This window comes from Carcharhinus amblyrhynchos, chromosome 22 (assembly GCF_965287045.1).
Source record: "Carcharhinus amblyrhynchos chromosome 22, sCarAmb.v2.hapA, whole genome shotgun sequence".
NCBI classification, from domain to species: domain Eukaryota; kingdom Metazoa; phylum Chordata; class Chondrichthyes; order Carcharhiniformes; family Carcharhinidae; genus Carcharhinus; species Carcharhinus amblyrhynchos.
Window position 1 is genome coordinate 5,503,831 of NC_137345.1, and position 23,285 is coordinate 5,527,115.

Here is a 23,285-nt window from a genome sequence, read left to right on the forward strand (position 1 = left end):
CTGTCTGTGTGGAGATTGCACATTCTCCCCATGTCTGCGTGGGTTTCTTCCGGGTGCTCCGGTTTCCTCCCACAGTCCAAAAGATGTGCTGGTTAGGTGCATTGGCCATGCTAAATCCTCCCTCAGTGTACCCGAACAGGCACCAGAGTGTGGGGGCAACTAACGGATTTTCACAATAACTTCATTGTACTGTGAACACAAGTCCACTTGTGACGCTAATAAATAAACTAAAATGAACAGAGAGCATCATGAACTGAGACGGCTGTGTGTGTTCGGTTCTCAGGAGTAAGACATAAGCCTTCTGACCCTTTATTGTCTGCCCACCCACTGTTCCCATCTCCCACAAAAGTGAAGCTCTATTGAGTTGTATGTTCACAAGGGATTATTGGGTTAGAAGGATTCACAGGGTACTGGAATATTTTGAAAAGTGCTATTGTTAAAACATGCATTGAAATTCCACAATAGTGACTCACTAAATGAACAATTGCTTTCAATCAACATGATTTATCCAGATTGATATAAAAAAAACCTGAATTCATAATTTGAAGTTATATTTGTACGTCAGGGGTTTTAATAGTGGCACTGGTTAGCAGCAATACAATGGAAAGCGCGTTATTGCTTTATTTGTCAAGTCATGTGCAGTTAAGCCAACAATCAAAAACAAGCCATTATCAGCTGGGAACTGCACACGAGTCACTGAAAGGACAATTGAAGGATATGTTATATTTAGTCGGGATTTTATGCAGGAGTGGCAGGAGTGGGGGTGGTTGTAGTGGGAAGGAGAGACGAGAGGCTGTCTGACCATGAATGAGACAAACAAACAAACAGAATCTGCATCTATTCTATTCCCTAATCAGATTAAATGGGTCCTGCTTTTGTATAGAGTTGGACTTGTATCATACAATGTGACGTTGGTATTGTTTCAAAGAGAGAAACCTGGCACAAGGCAACACAAGGACTTGCTACAGGATGCACCTGGCAAAGGGAGACGCACTGTGGGGATCCTGATCAGACCAGTGAGGGTTAGACAAGGCATTGAGGTAGGTGACGTATTGTCAAAGTGAAAGGTTTTAAGGAATGTCTTTTCGGAGGAGAGAGTAGGGTAATTTCCAAAGCTTAGGGCCCAGGCAGCTGAAGGCACAGCCAGCAGTGGTGGAGGAAAGGAGGTTGGCAATGCACAAGAGGCAACAATTAGAGGAATGGAGAGCTCTTTGAAGACTGTCAGTCTGTAGGAGGGTGCAGGGAATGACAGGGCTGAGACCACAGAGGGATTTGAATATGAAAAGGCAAAAGCATTGATGATGGGAAGGAAAAGGAGATTGGAAGGATGCCACAAGTGGTTTAGAACAAAGAACGAAGAAAATTACAGCACAGCAACAGGCCCCTCGCCCTCCAAGCCTGCACCAACCATGCTGTCCGACTTAACAAAAACCCCCTAACCTTCCGGGGACCATATCCCTCTATTCCCATCTCATTCATGTACTTGTCAAGACACCCCTTAAACATCTCTACTGTATCCACTTCCACCACCTTCCCCGGCAGCGAGTTCCAGGCACCCACCACACTGTGTAAAAAAAATCTGCCTTGTACATCTCTTTTAAACCTTGCCCCTCGCACCTTAAACCTGTGTCCCTTAGTTTACTTTGAAGCTGAGATTAGATTTTGTAGATTTGGGACAAATGATCTGTCTTTGTGTTATAACTTTTTTGTCATCGTTCCCACAGAACAGAATTATCTATAAAACAGAAGGCACTTGCATCAAATTGTTAGTGTCACTGGCAGATAACAAGCTTCAGTAGGGGAATGGGACACATCGATGCCATAATTAGTGTTCTTTTGTGTGTGGAACGCACGATTGTTATTGTTGGTAGTCTGCTTGAGACACAATAACAGCCTTTATAGACTAGAATAGAAAAGGCAAGTTCAGGTAGAAGATCAACAATGACCTTATGGTAAATGGTGAAAACTTGTAGCATGCTGCTGTGCAGAGGGACCTGGGTGTCTTTGTGCAAAAATCACAAAGAGTTGGTTTGTAGGTGCAGCAGGTAATTAAGGAGGCAAATGGAATTTTTTCCTTCATTGCTAGAGGGATGGAGTTTAAAAACAGCGAGGTTATGTTGCAGCTGTTTAAGATGCTGGTGAGGCCACACCTGGAGTATTGTGTACAGTTTTGGTCTCCTTACTGGAGAAAAGATATTCTGACACTGGAAGGGGTGCAGAGGAGATTCACTAGATTGATTCTGGATTTGAGAGAGAGTTGGCTTATGAGGAGAGACTGAGTAGACTGAGGCTATACTCACCAGAATGAGGGGCGATCTCATAGAAACATATAAGATTATGAAGGGAGTAGATAAGATAGAAGCAGGGAAGTTGTTTCCGCTGGCGGGTGAAACTAGAATTATGTGGCGTGGCCTCAAAATAAGGGGAAGCAGATTTAGGACTGAGTTGAGGAGGAATTTCTTCATTGTGATTCTGTGGAATTACCTGCCTAGTGAAGCAGTTGTAGCTACTTCATTGAATTTTTTTAAGGCAAGGATAGATAAATTTAGGGCTATGGTGAGTGGACGGGTAAGTGGAGCTGAGTCCACAAAAAGATCAGCCATAATCTTACTGAATGGTGAAGCGGGCTCGAGGGGCCAGATGGCCGACTCCAGCTCCTAGTTCTCATGTTCATATGGAGTGGTGGAATAGGCTCGAAAGGCCATGTGGCTCACTCTTGCTCTTGTTTATCTCAATCCTCTGAGATCTGAGCACTTCCCCCATTCTGACCTTTCAACTTCTATCACTTTTGAGCTCTGAATTACCTGGATCCTAATCTCAGGAATAAAAAAGGAAAAAAAAACAATAAAACTTGAAAATGAAGAGAACCAGTCTAACTTGTCTGAACCAGCCTTCTGTACCTTAAAATAGAACTTCAGTGTTATTGGTACCTGTATTACTGATGTTTACTGAGGTTTGACAGCTTTGAACTGATTTTTCCTTCAAAACATGCCAGTTTCTTGACCTTTCAGATGTTCCTTCAACCTTACCTAGCTGTCCTGATATTGTACATCCCAAAGTGGCTTGTAGTCACAATTTGTTTGAAGACACTCTTGTGAAGTACCTACGGATGTTTTACCATGTTGAAACACGCTATATAAATGAAGATTCATAGAATAGAATCACTACAGTACAGAAGGAGGCCATTCAGCCCATTGAATTGGCAACTACTCTCTGACATCATATCTTACTTAAGCCTCTACCCCTGCCCTATTCCTGTAACCCCACATATAACTAATCTATTTAACTTACACACCTCGAGACAATTTAGCATGGCCAATCTACCTAACCTGCACATCTTCGGACTATGGGAGGAAACAGGAGCACCCAGGGGAAAGCCATGCAACACGGTGAGAACATGCGAACTCCAAACAATCAGCCGAGGCTAGAATTGAACCTGGGTCCCTGGCGTAGTGAGGCAGCAGCGCTAACCACTGTGCCTCCGTACTGCCCTTGCTGTCGGTGGGGTAATGTAGGGGTGATTATTTTGCTTCCAATTTTCATTGTGTCTGACATGGGAACAGGTAATGTAGCAGTTCTGCGTCAATAGCACCAACTTATTCCAGTTCCACCACTCATGATTAATTACAGTTGCAAAAATGTCAGTGATAAACGGTGATAGGTACGGGTAAAGTTCCAGGTTTTGATTACAGAGCATAGCTGGGCATCCAGAACATGTCTTCGTGCGATGGAGGGTTACTATAACAAATAAAAATACTCCTCAGCTTCATTGGCAAGTGAGTTATCCATTGTAGAATCCAGCCACACAACCCAGAATCCACCCAGCTTCCACCCACCAACTGTGCTGGCCGTTGGTCTGGTTGGAACGATAGCAATGGCCTAGCTGTTGACTTCAATATCTCAGGTCAGAGAAGGTGGGCTGACATAGGGTTTTCAACCCTCCAGGAACAGCCTGGAGTCTCCAGAAATTGGAGATAAATCTCCAGGACACTGCAGTGTGCATCACTGGAGAGAAAATCATTGAGACATTAAAAGAGACTGTTATTTTTGGTCATTTTCTTTGACTATTTCTCTTTACCAAGTGTAAAAATATTCAAAATGGTTTTCTTTTAAAACACAGTCTGGCTAAACAGATGAGCTATGCGTGGGATTGCAATGATAGGACAGGGGTAGAGGGCTTGAGTAAGACACTCTGTCAGAGAGTAGTTGCAGGCTCAATGGGCTGAATGGCCTCCTTCTGCACTGTAGTGATTGTATAAAGATAGGAGCAGGAGGAGGCCATTTAGCCCATCGAGCCTTCTCTGAACATTCATTTATATAGCGCGTTTTGTCACTCAAGCATCACGTAATTGGGTAATGAGTCTTTTTGCTTTCCGATTAGCGTAGGAAAGCAGTGTGTCACAAGAATGGACATGCTAGTTGATTAATGGCTGGAGCTGGGGGGGCAAGTCATGTGATGAAACTTCTAGGAATATATTCAATCATAGTTGGCCACCCTAAGCAGAAGGAAATCATTTAGAGTTCCTGCTCCTGGTTGTGATCGCGTCCTGTGCTGTGGATTTGGGTCACTACAGATTGGGTTTCTCTGCTCCACATTGGCAATCAAGCTTTCAGCTGCCGAGGCCCTATGTGGCATGGCGGTGCAGTATTTAGCACTGCTGCCTCACAGCACCAGGGACCTGGGTTGCATTCCCGGCCTGGGGCACTGTGTGGAATCTGCACGTTCGCCCTGTGCCTGCCTCTGTTTCCTCCGGGTGCTCTGGTTTCCTCACAGAGTCTGAAAAACATGTAGTTAGGTGCATTGGCCATGCTAAATTCTCCATCAGTGTACCCGAACAGGCGCCTGAGTGTGGTGTGTAGGAGATTTTCGCAGTAGCTTCATTGTAGCGTTAATGTAAGCTGACTTGTGACACTAATAAATAAACTTTAACTCTGGAACTTTCTCACTGACCTCTTTGACTTTCCTTAAACCTCTACAGCCCAACTTAAAACTTAGCTCTTTGACCAAAACCTGCACAAAGATTGTCTTACATTGATTAGTGTCAAATATTATTTGAGAAAACTCCTGTGAAGTGTTTTGGGATTCTTTTGCTACGTTAAAGGTGCTATAAAACCACAAACTGTTGTTTAAAGCTGTGATGGCATCATGGTGGAATAGTCTGCCAACATCCATTGTCTAGGTGTTGGATAGCTATTTGACAATGGCACTGTCACAGCACAGGTTGGCACATTTAGAGAACAGTGGGCGAGGATTGGAGGTTTGAGGTGGTAGGGTTTGGTGGGTTAGAATTAAACTAAAGGCAGCTCAATTTCCAGAATGGTATAGCCTTTCTGTATTATTATTACGGGGTGGCACAGTGGCATAGTGCTTAGCACTGCTGCTTCACAGCGCCAGGGACCAAGGTTCGATTCTCGGCTCAGGTCACTGTCTGTACGGAGCCTGCATGTTCTCCCTGTGTCTGCATGGGTTTCCTCTGAGTGCTCCAGTTTCCTCCCACAGTCCAAAGATGTGGGGGTTAGGTGGAATGGCCATGCTAAATTGCCCCTTGGTGTCGGGGGATTAGCAGGGTAAATATATGTGATTACGGAGAAAGGGCTTGGGTGGGATTATTGTCGGTGCAGGCTTGATGGGCCGAATGGCCTCCTTCTGCGCTGTAGGGATTCTAAGATTCTTTTGTTGGCATCTGTTAGTCTCACTAATCAAGAAATCTTATTGATTACGCTAAGCTGCAACCTTTACAATATATTGAAGAACATCTGCTATTAGGCGCCAAATCCCGGTAGATAAGTTTAAAAACCAATATGATTCTGTTGGATCAGTCAACAAAATAGCAATTAAACCACCGCATGCTGTTGTCTAATTAGTAAGAAATCAACAATAAATAGATATTTGTTTCCCTGTTGCTTCAGGGGGGAGATGGCACTGGGAAGATTTGCAAACAAACTGATCAACATTTTCTGGAAATACAGAACAATCAATTCCTTCTCAGAAAATTCAAGCAAGCGTGAGTAGGAAAACAAAAGTGGTGAGATATCGAATCAGAGTACAGCGCAGAGAGAGGCCATTTGCCCCATCGGGTCTGTACTAACCCTTTCAAAAAGCATTCCTGTTAATCCAATTGCCCTGTTCTTTGGCTACTGCCCTGCGATGTCTACTTCCCGCCAACGCTTACCCAGTCACTTGGGAAAGATGTTTCAGAGTCTGCCTGTCATGTAGCATACTCCAAATCCAAACTAAACAGGCTTCTCTCACAGAATCCCTACAGTGCAGAAGGAAGCCATTTGGTCCATCGAGCCTGCCATGACGACAATCCCACCCAGGCCATAACCCAGTACCCTACATATTTACCCTGCTAATCCTTCTGATAACTAAGGGGAAATTTAACATGACCAATCTACCTAACCCGTGCATAATTACTCTGTGGGAGAAAACTGGAGCACCCAGAGGAAACCCATGCCAACACGGGGAGACCTCTGTCACCCTGTTGTGTCATCTCTGGTACTTCTGCCAACCATCTTAAACCCAGTATCTTTTGGTTATCAGCCATTGTAAATAATTTCTCTTTATTTTATACTGTTCATTTTAAATATCTCTATCAGGGTTGCCCACTATGATTCAAGAGTCATCACATGACTTTCTCCCAAGATCCAGCCATTGGGGTCCAGGGGCAGCATGACGGCACAGTGTTGGGCACTACCGTCTCACAGCACCAGGGACCCAGGTTCAATTCCAGTCTTGGATGAGTGTGTGGAGTTTGCACGTTCTCCTTCTGTCTGTGTGGGTTGCCTCCCGGTGCTCCAATTTCCTCCCACAGTCCAAAGATGTGCAGGTTAGGTGGATTGGCCATGCTAAATTGCCCCTTAGTGTCCCAAGATGTGCAGGTTAGTGGGATTAGCCATGGTAAATGTGCGAGGTTATGGTACAGGGCAGCACAGGAGACCTGAGCAAGATACTCTGTCAGAGATTCGGTGATGGGCCAAATGGCCTCCTGCCCTGTAAGGATTCCAAGGTTCAGTAATTTAGAGTCTGTTACTACAGGGATATGAGTGTGAGATGAATTATTCAATACGAAATCAGGAGGTTACGCTAAACCTTTATAATACACTGCTCTGGCTCAGCTGGAGTATCAGGTCTAATTACAGGCGCCACACATTCGGTAGGATGTAAAGGCTTTAAAAATGTTACAGAAGAGCTTTACTGGAATGAGACAGGTGTACATTGTCTCCTCTCATTATAGCCCTTTATATGGAATAGATTTGACCAGCCCCACTTGATAGAAAGCTGCTTCCAGCCCACAACCAAAAGAAATGCGTTTGGTTCAGCATAGTGGCTTGGGTTTTCCAGCCCTGCCCAGCCCTAGAATCTTCTGGTCCTGCCGAATGTCAACAGGTTTTTAGTTGGTCCGCCACATCCCCTATGGCAGATTCTGCCACAGTTGGGCCAGAAAGTCCCAGCCTAATCTCACTCCAAGAGATGACCGGTGCAAGAAATGAAATAAAATCTATTGCAGTTTGGAGCTGAGATTGACTGGGGCAAATTTCTGGGACAGGAAAAAAGGGTGTTTAATACGAGTCCAATTCCATTTGCGGGACTTTCCGCCCCACCCTTGTCCCTGCGGTTTAGTGGCAGGTGCCGGTGCCAAGATCGTCCAGTCCCAACGCTGTCAATGAGATTCCCCATTATTCGTACCCACTGGCACTGGGGAACCCACAGACCGGGCTCACCGTTGGTGGGACTGGATGACCCCACCAGCCGGAACAGCCAAAAAGTCCCACCCCATGAGTTTCACCATTATTACAATGACTACACTTTCAAAGGAAATTCATTAGAACAAAGAGCAAAGAAAATTACAGGCCCTTCAGCCCACCAAGCCTGCACTGACCATGCTGCCCAACAAACAGAATTTTAAAATTAACACGTTACAGTAAACAAAAAAACTGATTTACTGGAAAGAGAGAGAGAGAAAGTTAGATAGAGATAGCATCAAAAGCCAGACCTGACACAGACTTGACTCAAACCTCACACACAGCACACATATAACTATGGACACATAGTTGTAGACAGCATTATAACTTTTTGGTTATCTGTTTTATGAAATTACTTGGTAAAAGCTGTGTCTCAAACTTTCATTAAAAATTTGCAGCTGTAGCCATAGAATCCTACAGTGCAGAAGGAGGCCATTTGGCCCATTGAGTCTTCCCCGACCACAATCCCACCCAGGCTCCCTCCCCATAACCCCATGCATTTATCCTAGCTAGTCCCCCTGATACTAAGAGGTAATTAATCAACCTAACTCACACATCTTTGGACTGTGGGAGGGAACCAGAGCACCTGGGGGAAACCCACGCAAACACAGGGAGAATGTGCAAACTCCACACAGAATGTCATCCAAGCCAGGAATCGAACCCAGGTCCCTGGCTCTGTGAGGCAGCAATGCTAACCACTGTGCCACCCTTGGAGGGCTTCTGTTTCTGAAAAACTCTGTTCTGCTTATGAAAAAGTCACTTCTGCCAACATTGCCCTTTCAAAGAATGCAGTCAATTTCTAAGATAATCCCAGCAAGCGTGCTGAGTTTTAAAATGCGGCCAAGTTAGCTTTAAAGCTTAGCGTGGTTAGTTACAAAGGCAGAAATGTCTGAAAGTGAAGTCTTTGCATTAACTGAAGCAAACCACACAAAAGATTCCACCCACACTGAGATTAAAAAGAAATCCATTCCCAGCATTGGCATCCTTCACCTTGGTGAGCATCAAGGTTCACAAAAAGATAACATCGTGGTGAATTGGTCGGGCTGCAATTCATTGTCCTGGATGAGATAGCACAAGGCCAAATCCTGGCCCACATGGGGAAATAGCAGAGTGATGTGGCATAGAAAACTTTCCAGAAGTCATTGCTATCAGTTAGGTATCACCGTCCTGACCTCCTTCCCACAACAAGGAAAGTTAAAGTTTATTTAGCAGCATCGCAGTAGGCTTACATTAACATTGCAATGAAGTTACTGTGAAAATCGCCACACTCTGGTGCCTGTTTGGGACACAGAATTTAGCATGGCCAATTCATCCTTGGACTGTGGGAAGAAATCGGAGAACCCGGAGGAAACCCACACAGACATGGGGAGAACATGCAGACTCCGCACAGACAGACAGTGACCCAAGCCGGGAATTGAACATAGGTCCCTGGCGCTGTGAAGCAGCAGCGTTAACCATTATCTGCATCAAATTGAAGAGAACAATGGGAATAGGCTTCTTGTTTATAGAGAAATAACCAATAGCTGAAATGAACAGGTTCTTATCAAGTGCTTCTTGTGTTGAAATCATGCGTTCAGTATGAGATAGATATGTCCATTTGGTAAGCAACCAAGAATAGAGGCCAAAGATATAAAATAGTCAGTAATAAATCCAACAAGAAACTCAGGAGAAACTTTTATAACCAGACAGGAGTGAGAATGTGGAAATTACCACCACTTGGATTGGTTGAGGCAAACAAAATAACAGCGAAGTTAAACAAATAGATTGCAAGAGAACGGCAGAGGGTGAGATAAGTTAGAATGATGAGGGGCAGGTGTGGCCAGCATGGACAATATGGGCCAAATGGCCTGTTCACAGACTTTGGGTTCTATGTAACATTCGCATGCAAGAGTCACAGAATGGTCACAACGCGGAAGAAAGCCATTCAGCACATCAAGCCGGTACCTCTTCCTCAATCCATCCCCCCAACTCACCAATGAAGCAACCTTTATAATCTACATAAAGATTGGAAATCCCATTTTTCACTTTGTATCAGAGACTCCTCACAATACGTCTTAGACCATTTATAACTCATCTTGGCACAGTCTTGAGTAGTTCAATATCTCTCTTGTTGCTTGGCAACTAGAAGTGGATGTAATGTTTGAGCTGCAATTTGATGAGAGCATTATAAAGTTTGATAATTAACTTCTACTAGCTATTTCATTCAACAACCTGTTGGTATTCCTGATTGCTATTTGGCATTGATTGGACACCAGGTAGTATCAAGCTTAGCAGGATGCACAGAATCTAGGAATCCTACAGTACAGATGAAGGCTATTGAGCCCATTGTGCCTATGCTAGTCCTTTGACCCATTCGTCCCTCTCCTGTACTTCTTCCTAATAGTCCAGAAAATGCCTCCTTTGTACAAATATTTCCTTTTGGAAATTGCCATCGAAGCGAGCAATGCATTTCAGATTATAAAATTTACTGCATAAAAATAAGTTCTCCTCATTTCTCCCTCAGGGTTCTTTTGTGAATCTCAAAGCCATGTTCTCAGATTACTGACTCTCTGCCAGTAGAAATAGTTGTAAGACTATAAGAACTAGGAATAAGAGTTGGCCATTCGGCCTCTCAAGCCTGCTTCGCTATTCAATAAGATTGTGGCTGATTCCATATTCCTCACGTTCATTTTCCTGCCCTTTCCCTGTAACCCTTCATTTCGTTACTGATGAAAAATCTATCCCAGCCTTAAACATACACAAGGATTCTGCCCCAACAACTCTCTGGCAAGGAGCTCTAAAGTCTCATAACGTTCTGAGAGAAGAACTTCCTCCTCGTCTTCATCTTAAATTAGTGTCCCTTTGTTCTGAGATTCTGCCCTCTGGTCCTAGACTTTCCCATGAGGGGAACATCCTCTCAGCATTTACTCTGTCAAGCCTCTTCAGAATCCTATATGCTTCAATAAGATCATATCTCATTCTTCTAAACTCCAATGAGCCCCAAACACTTAACCTTTCCTCATAAGACAATCCCTCCATACCGCGGATCATCCTTGTGAACCTTCTCTGAACTGCCTCCAATGAAATAATATCTTTCCTTAAATAAAGGGACCAAAACTACTCTCAGTTCCAGATGTGGTCTCACCAGTACCTTAGACAGTTGCAGCAAGACTTCCCTACTCTTATATTCCAACCCCTTTGAAATGAGAGTCACCATTCCATTAGCCTTCCTGCTGCTCCTGCATGCTAGCTTTCTGTGTTTCATGCACAAGTTCCCCAGAGTCCTTTTGTGCTGCAGCTTTCTGCAGTTTTTCTCAATTTAAATAATACTCTAGTCTTTTGTTCTCCCTTCCAAAATGAACAAGGTCACATTTTCACGCATGATATAATATTTGCCAGCTTTTTGCCCACTTAAACTAAACTGCATCCCTCTCCCAACTGCCTCGCAATTATCTTCACCAAAAGTCTTTCATAATTTTGCCCACATCTATTAAACCTCCTCTTCACTTCCCCTGCCCCTTGGAGAATAAGCCCAGTTTCTCTAGATTACTGAAGTTTGTCATCCCTGCCAACGTTCTAGACTATCACCTGTGCAATCTTTTCCAGTTTTTTTTCAAATTAGCTACCTCAAAACTCATCAGGTATATTGTCCACTTTTCTGTTTTACTTGGAGCACTTTACATTTATTTGTATTAAATTTGATCTTGCATCATTTTGTCCTTTTGCACAGCTTGTGTAACTCGTTGTGCGGTTTCTGAGCTGTCTCGTTCAATACCAATACCTCATCTTATTTGGTACCATCTGAAAATTTAGAAAAAGGTTATTTATTAATGTCACAAGTAGGAATGAAGTTATTGTGAAAATCCCCCAGTTGCCATATTTCCGTGCCTGTTCGGTACACTGAGGGAGAATTTAGCTTGGCCAATCCACCTAACTAGCACATCTTTCAGACTGTGGGAGGAAACCAGAGCACCCGGAGTAAACCCACGCAGACACAGGGAGAACGTGCTAACTTACATCCTCTACGCAATCCACACACACAGGGTGGGACAATGAAAGCAGTGGAGTTTCATCTGAGCCTACTGGCTGCTGAGATTATCAGTCATACTGCACACTCATTTATTCCAAATGCTGTCCTGGTCAATCTCCCATCTTGCCCTCTGTAAATTGAAACTCATCCTGGCACTTGTATCCTAACACATAATGAATCCCATTTACCTATCACCCATCTTCACTGGATTGTGGCCCAGCACTGCTTTAAATTTTAAAGCTTTGGCGTGCAGTTCGGTCTGTAGTTAGGAAGGCAAATGCAACGTTAACATTCATGCCGAGAGGGCTAGAATACAAGAGCAGGGATGCACTTCTGAGGCTGTATAAGTCTCTGGTCAGACCCCATGTGGAGTATTGTGAGCAGTTTTGGGCCCCACATCTAAGGAAGGATGTACTGACCTTGAGAAGGGTCAAAAGGAGGTTCACAAGAATGATCCCTGGAATGAAGGAATTGTCGTATGAGGAACGGTTGAGGACTCTGCGTTTGTACTTGTTGGAGTTCAGAAGGATGAGGGGGGGGATCGTATTGAAACTTACAGGATACTGCGAGGCCTGGAGTGGATGTGGAGGGGATATTCCCACTAGGGGGAAAAACTAGAACCAGAGGGCACAACCTCATGTTAAAGGGACGATCCTTTAAAACAGAGATTTGGAGGAATTTCTTTAGCCAGAGAGTGGTGAATCTGTGGAATTCTTCGCCACAGAAGACTGGAGGCTGGGTCATTGAGTGTCTTTAAGACAGAGATAGAAAGATTCTTGATTAATAAGGGGATCATGGGTTACAGGGAAAATGCAGGACAATGGGGTTGAGAAAAATATCAGCCATGACTAAATGGCTGAGCACATTCGAAGGGTTGAGTGGCCTTATATCCCAGATCTCTGCACTCCTCCAATATGAGCCTCTTGCATATCCCTGGTTTCTATTGCTCAGTGATTGGCAGTTGTGCCTTCAGCTGCCTGGGCTCTAAGCTCTGGAACTTCCTCCTGAAACCTCTCCCCATTTCTACCTCTCTCTCTTCCTCTAAGACGTTCCCAAAAACCTAACTCTTCGGCCAAACTTTGGGATACATTCACTAATTTCTCCTCATGAGCAGTGAATGCATGTCTGATCACATCACCGTGAAGACTGGATGTTTTGTTACAATAAAAAAAAGCTGCATAAATTAATCATCATGGTGACATTCAGCAAAATGCACCCAGAGAGAATACAATGTATAATTGAAAAAATATGAGGAAAAAGGATGATGTCTAGAAAAGACACAAAGATTATGGCATAGTAGACAGTGAAGAAGGTTATCTCAGATTGCAACGGGATCTTGATCAATTGGGCCACTGGGCTGACGATTGGCAGATGGAGTTTAATTTAGATAAATGCGAGATGATGCATTTTGATAGATCGAACCAGGGCAGGACTTACTCAGTTAATAGTAGGGCTTTGGGGAGAGTTACAGAACACGAGATCTTGAGTTACAGGTTCACAGCTCCTTGAAAGTGGTGTCACAGGTCAATAGAGTGATGAAGAAGGCATTCAGCATGCTTGGTTTCATTGGTCAGAACATTGAATATAGGAGTTGGGACATCTTGTTGAAGTTATACAAGTAAGACCACACTTGGAATACTGTGTACACTTCTGATCAGCCGATTATAGAAAAGGTATTATTAAACTAGAAAGAGTGCAGAAAAGATTTACTAGGATGCTATTAGGACTTGATGGTTTGAGTTATAAGGAGAGGTTGAATAGACTGCGACTTTTTCCTCTGGAGCGTGGGAGGCGTAGGGGTGATCTTATAGAGGTCTATAAAATAATGTGGGGGCATTGTTCAGCTACACAATCAATATATTTTCCCAAAGGCAAGGAGGTCTAAGAATAGAGGGCATAGGTTTAAGGTGATTGGGGAAAGATACAAAAGCGTCCAGAGAAGCAAATTTTTCAAGCAGACATTGGTGAGTGTCTGGAATGAGCTGCCAGAGGCAGTAGTAGAGGCGGGTACCAATTTGTCTTTTAAAAAGCATTTAGACAGTTACTTGGATAAGATGGGTATAGAGGAATATGGACCAAATGCAGGCAATTGGGATGAGCATGGTGGCCAAAAAAGAGAGTGGCATGGTCAAGTTGGGCCGAAGGGCCTATTTCCATGCTGGAAATCTCTATGACTCTATGAGATGCATCAGCAGCCAAACTAGCAGAAAGAATCGACTGTGGTTCTTGGGGACATGACCTAGGTCAGTAGTGCAGGATCTGATGAGTTAGAAGGCCATCTCAATCAGTTCTTACATTTCCCCATAAATACAGGCACTACTCATGATAACGGTATTGGTCACAGTTAAATTGGGTGGCCCATGTTGTGCTTTGTTACGCTCTCGTCAGTCCTTTCTCAGACAAGTTTGGACATTTTCAGAAAGCTGATGCCACGGTTGGGGGTCCGCTGGCAGTGGTCATTTATCAGGAAATCATTTGTGTTGTGTTCATTACTGACTAAGGATCTGTGTACTGTGCACATAACATTGGCAGTTTCTTGACAGGCCCACAGCTATCCACAAAGGTTTAACATGGAGCCTTATAAAGTTTCACTCTTTTTACATGCTCTGTTCCACTGAAAAATGCTCACTCATCATGGCCAACTCAGGTGGTTCACGCCTATTCCTTCTTCCCCATTTCAGCACAGTGGCATGGTGGTTAGCACTGCTGCCTCACAGCACTAGGAACCCGGGTTCAATTCCTGGCTTGGGTCACTGTCCGTATGTTCTCGTGTCTGCGTGGGTCTCTTCCGCAGGCTCCGGTTTCCTTCCACAGTCCAAGGATGTGCAGGTTAGGTGCATTGGTCATGATAATTTCTCCCTCGGCGTACCCGAACAGGTGCCAGAGTGTGGTGACAAGGGGATTTTCACAGCAACTTCATTGCAGTGTTAATATAAGCCTACTTGTGATACTAATAAAATAAACTTAAAAGTTTGTAGGCTTTGAACTCTTCAGCTTCAAGCCCATCCATGACCTTTGCCCTCTTTATCTCTGCAATCGCCACCGGCATATTGTTCACTCTCACCCTCATCTTCCCACGTCTGCCCCTCATTCACTGCTCCATCACTCAGTCTCCTCAACCCTGCCAGCTCCAACTCCCTCCACCTGCCTTGTTACCACTTCTCAAAATTCTCTTTAACCTCGTCCTAGCTCTCCTAGTGCGACTCGGCTCACAATAAAGGCTGTTCCTTTGGCATATACTTGCTCCATCAGAAAAGAAAGATTTGCATAGCATTTTTCAGACATCTCAAAGCACTTTACGCACAAGGAAGTGCTCCTTGAAGTTGAGTCATTGTTTCAATATAGGAAATGCAGCAGCCAATTTTCACACAGCAAGCTTGCACAAACAATTTAATACTGACCAATCTGTTTTTTATGATATTGGTTAACGGATTAATTTTGGCTAGTACACCAGGGGTTAACTCCCTTACTCTTACATCCACTTGGGCAGGCGGTCTCAATCTAACATCTCATTTGAAAGATGTTATTGAACCAGAAAGAGTGGAGAAAAGATTTACTAGGATGCTACCGGGACTTGATGGATTGAGCTATACAGAGAAGCTGGGTAGACTGGGACTCTTCTTCCTCGAGCACAGGAGACTTAGGGGTGATCTTATAGAGGTCTATAAAATAATGAGGGGCATAGATCCGCTAGATAGTCAACATCTTTTTCCAAAGGTAAGGGAGTCTAAAACTAGAGAGCACAGGTTTAAGATGAGAGGGGAGAGATACAAAAGGATCCAGAGGGGCAACTTTTTCACATAGAGGGTGGTGAGTGTCTGCAAGTAAAGGCGGGTACGGTTTTGTCTTTTAAAAGGCATTTAGACAGTTATATGGGTACAATAAGTATAGAGAGATATGGGCCAAATGTGGGCAACTGGGACTAACCTAGTGGATTAAAAAAGAGGTGGCATAGATAAGTTGGGCCAAAGAATCTGTTTCCATGCTATAAACCTCTATGACTCTATGACTCTACGACAGCACCTCAGGCAGTGCAGCACTCCCTCAATACTGCACTCGAGTATCAGGCCTGATTTTTCTACTGAAATGCTGGAGTGCGTCTCCAAAGGCAAAGACGTTATGAACTAAGCCATGGAGTTTATGGCTATCCAGGATCACAGCCTGCTCCAGACTCCCAAGTGACAGTTACACTTCCAATCCTAAATTGGCTACTTAAATGCAAACTGCAAGCGGTTGACACCTTGCTGTTTACTGAGTCAGCAACAAACATGATGGGCTGAATGGCCTCCCTCTGTGCTGTTCCAATCCTATGGATGGAGTTCTCCAGTCCCGCTGCCCACCCCAGGACTGGAAGTTCTCACCCCAAGGTCAATGGAGCTTTCGCTGGTCTGTGAAACTGTCCATCTCACCCTTGACAATTCCTGTGGTTGGGAGGATGTGACTGGAAAACTCAACAAATTGCAGCTAAAATCTGACTCAATGCATCAAGTTCCTTTACTGGTTTTGTGACTTAACTTTACAAAGAGCAGTAGCCCAAATTCCATGGAAATAAAAGGCATTACCTAAGGAAACCATGTCCGGGATGGTAGAAAAGTCAGTAAGTTTGTGATCTGGTCTTAGGGCAAGGGATGTGTCTCCTTTGATGTGAAAGAAACGGGTTTGATTGTCAACTTAAACTGTGGACGAGGGTTGAACATCAACGGTGAGTTTCTAAATGAGCAGCCTACACTCCCGAATGTTACAGGGCAAAGATGCAGCCCCTATAAAATAGAGCATCTTAGACCACATTCTACATGTCAATTACACATGTAGTTCAGATCCCATTAGCATCAGCCAAACCTTCTTAATGCTACAGTTGTAGCCAGGTGTCAGATAGATGCACTGACTCTGTCTACACTGCCCTCTGCCTCGGCAAAGCAGCCAGCATAGATAAGGACCCCATGCATTCAGGACATTTACTCTTCTACCTTCTTCCATTGGGAAAAAGATACAAAAGTCTGAGGTCACATTCTGTAAGAAACATTTAAATACAACCCAACTCTTTAGTCAACAATAACCTGTTTTGTTTTCATACCTCTAGTGCAGTAAACTCTCAGGGAATTACATAGGAACATAGAAAATAGGAGCAGGACGAGGCCGTTCGGCCCCTTTAGCCTGCTCTGCAATTCATTACCATCTTGGCTGATCATCCAACTCAGTAGCCTAACCCTGCCTTCTCCCCATAACCTTTGATCCCATTCGCCCCAAGTGCTGTATCCAGCCACCTCTTGAATACATTCAATGTTTTGGCATCAACTACTTCCTGTGGTAATGAATGCCACAGGCTCACCACTCCTTAGGTGAAGAAATGTCTCCTCATCTCCATCCTAAATGGTCTACCCTGCATCCTCAGACTGTGAGCCCTGGTTCTGGATTCCCCCGCCATCTGGGATATCCATCTATCCTGTCCAGTCCTGTTAGAATTTTATAAGTCTCTATGAGATCCCCTCTCATTTGTCTGAACTCTGGCGAAAATATTCCTAACCTAGTCAATCTCTCCTCATACATCAATCCCTCCATCCCCGGAATCAGCCTGGTAAACCTTCGCTGCACTGCCTTGAGGGCAAGAACATCCTTCCTCAGGAAAGGAGACCAAAACTGAACAATTTTGTCAAAGCATTATCATAAAATTTGAGACAAGTTCGGGAAAGGGATATGTAGTATTAAGAGACAGATTAATGAGAAGGGGACAGATAAAGATTTCCAAGATAGTAAGGGGGAACAAAACTGCAGCAGGCGACGGTGCAGAGGGACCTCGGGGTCCTTGTGCATGAGTCGCAAAAACCCAGCTTGCAGGTGCAGCAGGTGGTCAGGAAGGCGAATGGGATGCTGGCCTTCATAGCGAGGGGGATTGAATATAAAAGTAGGGAGGTCTTGCTGCAGCTGTATAGGGCATTGGTGAGGCCGCAGCTGGAGTACTGTGTGCAGTTTTGGGCGCCGCACCTGCGCAAGGATATTTTGGCCCTGGAGGGAGTGCAGAGGAGGTTTACTAGGCTGATACCGGAGTTGAGGGGATTGAGCTATGAGGAGAGGCTGAATAAACTAGGCTTGTACTCGTTAGAGTTTAGAAGAATGAGGGGAGATCTCATTGAGACGTATAAGATGATGAATGGGATGGATAGGATAGAGGTGGAGAGACTCTTCCCGCTCAAAAAAGACAGTAGGACTAGGGGGCACAGCCTCAAGATAAAGGGGAGGCGGTTTAGAACGGAGTTGAGGAGGAACTTCTTCACTCAAAGGGTGGTGAATCTCTGGAATTCTCTGCCCGTTGAAGTGGTGGAGGCTGCCTCGCTAAATATTTTTAAGAAGCGGGTTGATGGGTTCTTGATAAGAGAGGGGATTAAAGGTTATGGGGAGAGGGCGGGAAAGTGGAACTGAGCCACGACAGATCAGCCATGATCTTATTGAATGGCGGGGCAGGCTCGAAGGGCTAGATGGCCTACTCCTGCTCCTATTTCTTATGTTCTTATGTTCTTATACACAAGAACACGAGAAATAAAAGCACAAGTGGCCACCAGGTCCTTCAAGCCTGCCCCACCATTCAATATGATCATGGCTGATCCATAGTGGCTTCAATTCCTGTTCTGTGACCCTATATTCCTCAGTCTATCAAATACTTATCCACCTTAAATACTTCTAACGATCCAGCCTCCACTCCCTTATGGGGTAGAGAATTTCAGAACCTCCGATCCACTGACTCTGTCTATACTTCCCGCTGCCTTGGCAAAGCAGCCAGCATAATTAAAGACACCACACATTCAGGACCTTTACTCTTCTGCCTTCTTCCATCGGGAAAAAGAAACAAAAGCCTAAGGTCACTGACTCAAGGACAGTTTCTTCCCTGCTGCCATCAGAATGGGCCTATCTTGCATTAAGTTGATCTTTCTCTACACCCTAGCTATGACTGTAACACTACATCTCCTTTCCTTCTCTACGAATGGTATGCTTTGTTTGCATAGCATGTAAGAAACAATACTTTTCATTGTATGCTAGTACAGGTGACAATAATAAATCAAATCAACATCAAGATTCACCACCTTCTGCAAGAAGATATTTCTACACTCCTCGAATTTAAATCACCAGCTCTTCATCTTGTTGCTATGCCCCCTTGTTCAAGATTCTCCCACTAGCGAAAACATCTCACCTGTCAAGCTCCTCAGGATCTTATATGTTTGAATAAAGGCACCCCTCACTCTTCTGAATTCCAAGGAATACAGACCCAGACTATTTAGACTCTCTTGACAGGACAACCCTCTCATTCCAGGAATTAGCCTGGTGAATCTCCCTTGGGCTGCCTCCAATGTTACTATATCCTTTTTAGGTAAGGGGACAAAAACTGTACACAGTATTCCCGGTGAGGCCTCACCAACACCCTGTACAATTGCAACAAAGCCTCCCTATTTTTAAACTCCAACCCCTTGGCACAGAGTGGCACAGTGGTTAGCACTGTTGTCTCACAGTGCCAGGGACCCAGGTTCAATTCTGGCCTCAGGTCACTGTCTGTGTAGAGTTTGCACATTCTCCCCGTGTCCACGTGGGTTTCCTCCCGGTGCTCCGGTTTCCTCCCACACTCCAAAGATGTTCAGGTTAGGTGGACCGGCCATGCTAAATTGATCATTGGGGGATTAGCAGGGTAAATACATGGGGTTACATGGATAGGGCTGGGATGGAATTGTTGTCAGTGCAGACTTGATGGGCCAAATGGCCTCCTTCTGCACTGTAGGGATTCTATGGTAGAGACCAAAATGCCTTGTTAACTACTTGTTGGACCTGCTTGCTAGCTTTTCATGATTCATGCGCTAGAACACCTTGACCTGTCTCTATTTTGTTTTGATAATAATCTGCCTTTTGATTCTTCCTATCAAAGCGCATGGCCTCACACTTGCCCACATTAAACTGCATTTGCCAGGTTTCACTCAATCAATCAACCTATATCTCGTTGCAGGATCACCTTATTCTCATCACCAGCTGCCCTTGCACCTATCTTCGTGTCATCGGCAAAGTTGGAAGCCTTGCATTCTGTTCCTTCCTTCAGGACATTAATGTAAGTACTGAACCTTTGTGGGCCAAGAACTAATCCCTGTGGTACTCCACTAGTTATATCTCTTCACCCTAAAAATTACCCATTTATTGCAATTCTCTGTTTTCTATCTGCCAAAATTTGACCCTGAGTTTCATGAGACAAGTGACCAAAATCTTGGTCCAAGAAGCGGATTTTAAGCAGAATCTAAACCAATGAAGGAAATATGACTGAGAGGCAGAGAGGTTCGAAGTGGGTCTTCCAGTGTTGGGACACAGGCAGCTGGAGGTAGGGTCATCAGTGATGGAGCAACGAGTTATAGAAATCTGAAATGCTCTTCCCAAAGAAGCCTGCGAACATCGGGGGTGAGGGGCCTTCAAGACCGAGGTTGATGGAATTTGGCTGGGGAAGGGTAGCAAGAAATGCAAAACAAAGTTGGGCGAATTAAATCGAGATACAGGTCAGCCATGATCTAACTAAATGACAGCAGCCCCCTGATGTAGCGTGGCTTCTTCAAGTATCTATTCTTCCAGGCTACTAAATACAATAGAAAGAAGAAGTTCCCCTCTTTAATGGCTCTTTACCATCCCATTACGTACATAGAAGCCATTGCACCTTTTCCTGAATTGTTGAGTTGATTCCAACAACACTCTGGCTTACATATATTTTTGTGCCAAGTCTTTAATCTAGTTTATTTTTTTTCTTACACTGTGACATTTCCTATGCAAATCTCAGGATTCCAACAGCATTTCAAAAGAGAAGGAATTCATTGTCCAAAAACCTGCTTGCAACTCCAACCACAACACTGCAGGCTCCCTTAGAGACCAGTCAAATTGTCTCAAAAGTTTATCTGAATGTACTTCTCTCTCTGTCTCACTGTTTTGAATGTACTTCAGCCGTGCTTGGGTCTGAATCTGATCCCCAAACCTTTGGTTTTCTTTTGCCTCCTCATCTTGTCAGATTATTCAACCCCACTCGATATCCCAAAGCTGTCAACACTCACTGCAAGAAACACCTCAGGAAACTTAGGCAACACCTCTCTTGAAAACAAAGGTTGCATCAATAGCTTTGTCAGAAGATGGGAGAAACTTGGGATTGTCAGTGATCATTTGGAACTCATCATAGAACCCCTACAGTACAGAAGGAAGCCATTCGCCCCATTGAATCTATACTGACTGCAATCCCACCCAGGCCCGATTCCCATAACCCTCATTTAACCTGCTATCCCTCTGACACTAAGGTTAATTTAGCATGGCCAATCAACTCAACCCACACATCTTTGGGAGGGAACCACAGCACACGGAGAAAACCCATGCAGACATGGAGAGAACTTGCAACAGTGGTTAGTGCTGCTGCCTTACAATGCCATGGACCCGGGGTCAACTCAGCCTCACGAACGTGCAAACTCCACACAGACAGTGACCCAAGGCTGGAATTGAATCCAGGTCCTTGGCACTGTAAGGTAGCGGTGCTAACCACTGTACCACCTTGCCATAACATTGCAGTGGGCTTAGACATTATGAATGAAGTTGCGGCAAGGGGATTACAGGTTCAGATTAGCACAGTAAGAAGTCTAACAACACCAGGTTAAAGTCCAACAGGTTTATTTGGTAGCACAAGCTTTCGGAGTGCTGCTCCTTCATCAGATGAGAGTGCTCTGAAAGACTTCTTACTGTGCTCACCCCAGTCCAACACCAGCATCTTCACATCACAGGTTCAAGTTTGTAAAAAAATGATTATTGTATAGGATTCAGGACACAGGAAGAGGCCATTCAGCCCAACTCATACATTCCAGCCTCCTCCCACCTTTCTTCTGCTAAATGTATTATTAGGACCCTCTAATCCCTTCCCTTATCTCGCTTTCCCTCAAATACATGTGTACGGTTCACTTCTATCACTCACTGTGGTATCAGGCTCCGCATTCTCATTACTCTTTAGATAAAAAAGTTACTTCTGAATTACCAGTTGGATTTTTGGGGACTATCTTAGACTGATGGCCTCTTGTTCTGCTCTTCCCCACAACAGGGAACATTGGCCGAAACTCTACCACCTTGTCCGCCAGGCAATCGGAGGAGGCGGGGACCCAACAATGGAAGTTTCCGTTGACCTCGGGCAGGAATTTCCGGTCTCGCTCGAATGAGGCCATAACATCCCGCCCATTCTCTGTGTAGCCAACTCTGTCAAAACTTTTCAGAATTCTCAAGACCTGTTATTAGATGGGCCAAGAGAGAAGGAATTCATTGGTTTCAACAGAGAAGGAATACATTTTCCGGTTTTCTAATCTTTTCAAGAAACGTCACCCAACCCTTTCCTGATCCGTATACCCAAGCACTTCATCCTTGCAAATCAGTCATGAACTCTCTCCCTAGTATCTCTTTATCCTTGATATTAAATGACTTGAACTGCAGGCAGCTGTCTCGAGGTTCAATAAAACCAATTCTGTCTATCTAGAAATGAAACCGAGTGCTTGGTTTGCTTTTATGTTGCTGTCCTACTAATTTAGAGGCCTGGTCTAACGACCTGGGAATGTGAGTTCAAGTCCCACCATGGCAGCTGGTGATTTAAATTCAGTTAGTTAAACACATTGAGAATAAATGTGTGTGAATTTAATGGCCCCAATAGAGGTCTTGTGGTTGCTGGGTAGCTTCCCCATCAGCTCGGCAACCATTGGGTCAAACCCAAGATTGAGAACTCCAGACAGTAAGTAAGGCTTACATTAACACTGCAATGAAGTTACTGTGAAATTCCCCTAGTTGCCATACTCTGGCACCTGTTCAAGTCAATGCATCTAACCAGCAAGTCTTTTAGACTGTGGGGGGAAACTGGAGCACCTGGAGGAAACCCATGCAGACACAGGGAGAATGTGCAAACTCCGCACAGACAGTGATCCAAGCTGGGAATCAAACCAAATCCTTGGCAGTGTGAGGCAGCAGTGCTAACCATTGTGCCACCATGCTGCACATGCACCCATGAGGCCACAGCTCTCCATTGCCATCAGGCGCAGTGACAGCAGTGCTTTCACTAGAAACCTATGATCAATGAGGAATCCAGGCCTCAGGCAAGTGAGGATGGAATGGGGGTCACGCAGGAGAGGTCACAATAGAGTGGAGGCAGGGGGAAGCTTTTAATACCCACCCCTTTTCCAATGCCTGTCTCTAAATCTGGCACTGAACATCTTTGTGAAAGTTCCTCTTGTTCTACAGTAGAAGGGTGAAGACTGAGAGATCTGCGAGGCCTTCTGGAGGGCAGGAAAACTACACCACTTGCCCTGAATCTAGAATTAAGGATCTAGTGATGACCGTGTCAGAAAAACCCATCTGGTTCACTAATGTTCTTTAGGGAAGGAAATCTGCAGTCCTTACCCAGTCTGGCCTACATGAGACTCGAGAGCCACAGCAATGTGGTTGACTCTCAACTGCCCTCCAAGGGCAATGAGGGATGGGCAACACACACTGGCCAGCCACTAAACGT

The 23,285-nt window shown here is 44.6% G+C and overlaps 1 protein-coding gene and 1 long non-coding RNA gene across 2 annotated transcripts in view; one reads left to right on the forward strand and one right to left on the reverse strand.

Annotated features, from left to right (window-relative positions):
* slc60a1a (solute carrier family 60 member 1a) overlaps window positions 1-23,285 on the reverse strand; it is a 63,497-nt gene that overhangs the window by 35,849 nt on the left and 4,363 nt on the right. The gene's annotated exons all lie outside the window — the stretch shown is intronic.
* On the forward strand, window positions 772-22,379 carry LOC145357040 (uncharacterized). The gene is made up of 3 exons (XR_013889238.1): window positions 772-1,040; window positions 19,740-19,838; window positions 21,840-22,379. It is a non-coding gene; the product is annotated as an uncharacterized LOC145357040 (long non-coding RNA).